Source organism: Cyprinus carpio, chromosome B16, assembly GCF_018340385.1.
Source record: "Cyprinus carpio isolate SPL01 chromosome B16, ASM1834038v1, whole genome shotgun sequence".
NCBI classification, from domain to species: domain Eukaryota; kingdom Metazoa; phylum Chordata; class Actinopteri; order Cypriniformes; family Cyprinidae; genus Cyprinus; species Cyprinus carpio.
The window spans coordinates 29,099,123-29,099,899 of NC_056612.1; the positions used below are offsets into that span (position 1 = coordinate 29,099,123).

At 36.9% G+C, this 777-nt stretch overlaps 1 protein-coding gene and 1 long non-coding RNA gene across 2 annotated transcripts in view; both read right to left on the reverse strand.

Annotated features, from left to right (window-relative positions):
• Positions 1-777, reverse strand: part of LOC109106292 (cyclin-dependent kinase 14-like) — a 434,688-nt gene that overhangs the window by 190,251 nt on the left and 243,660 nt on the right. The window lies entirely within an intron of this gene.
• LOC122140068 overlaps positions 1-777 on the reverse strand; it is a 45,967-nt gene that overhangs the window by 38,078 nt on the left and 7,112 nt on the right. Inside the window, exon 2 of the long non-coding RNA XR_006156792.1 lies at positions 467-498. This is a non-coding gene — a long non-coding RNA (uncharacterized LOC122140068). The remainder of the gene's footprint in view (positions 1-466; positions 499-777) is intronic.

A 777-nucleotide genomic window follows, 5' to 3' on the forward strand; every position in this document is an offset into this window, starting at 1 on the left:
ATTTTAAATATATTTTTAAATGTTTATCGTAGTGCACTAAATCCAAGCTTCGATGACTGAATACACAATGATTTTGCTTTTGATTATATTTTTTGAGCAATCTGGTTTTAAAGTTTGTCTTCTCAGAACCCAGAAAACTTGCATAACGATATTTCAAATGTTTTTACAGTAATACTGTGGAATACTGGAAGAATTCTCAATAATCCCTGAGTAACGGCTGTAAGAGTGTAACGTGAATTAATTCACATCAAGAGCATTAAAATGATGTCTGGTCTTCCTGCTTTGGCACAAAGACGCAGCGGAGAACCATGAAGCATCTCTGCCATGATCACAGCTGACACTTCAACCCCAGAGACACACACATCCCAGCATGCACTGCTGCAGGGACGGACACCACCGAGTTATATTCACTGCATCCTCCAACATTCGAGGATCATGAAAGTCAAACGACTGCGGTGTCTCTCACCTCGTCAAAGCCGCTGTCTTCTTTCTTGAAGGCTTGAGGGGAGAGAAAGAAAAGTAATATTAGACATCTATTTTGCTGACTACTGAACAGTGAATAAAAGTGTCTCTTTAATGCATTCTGCACATGCACAAGTAAAGGCTGTGACTGGCCGAAATATTTTCCATCCACAGCCACAGGAATATTCTTACATTTAACCCTCTCTCAAAATCAAAAGAAAGAAATTAGAAATTATATTTTACTCAATAGTCCTAAAACAGGTTTCATTATATTTAACAATTAAGCACATTTTTTACACTAAATTATCATTAATA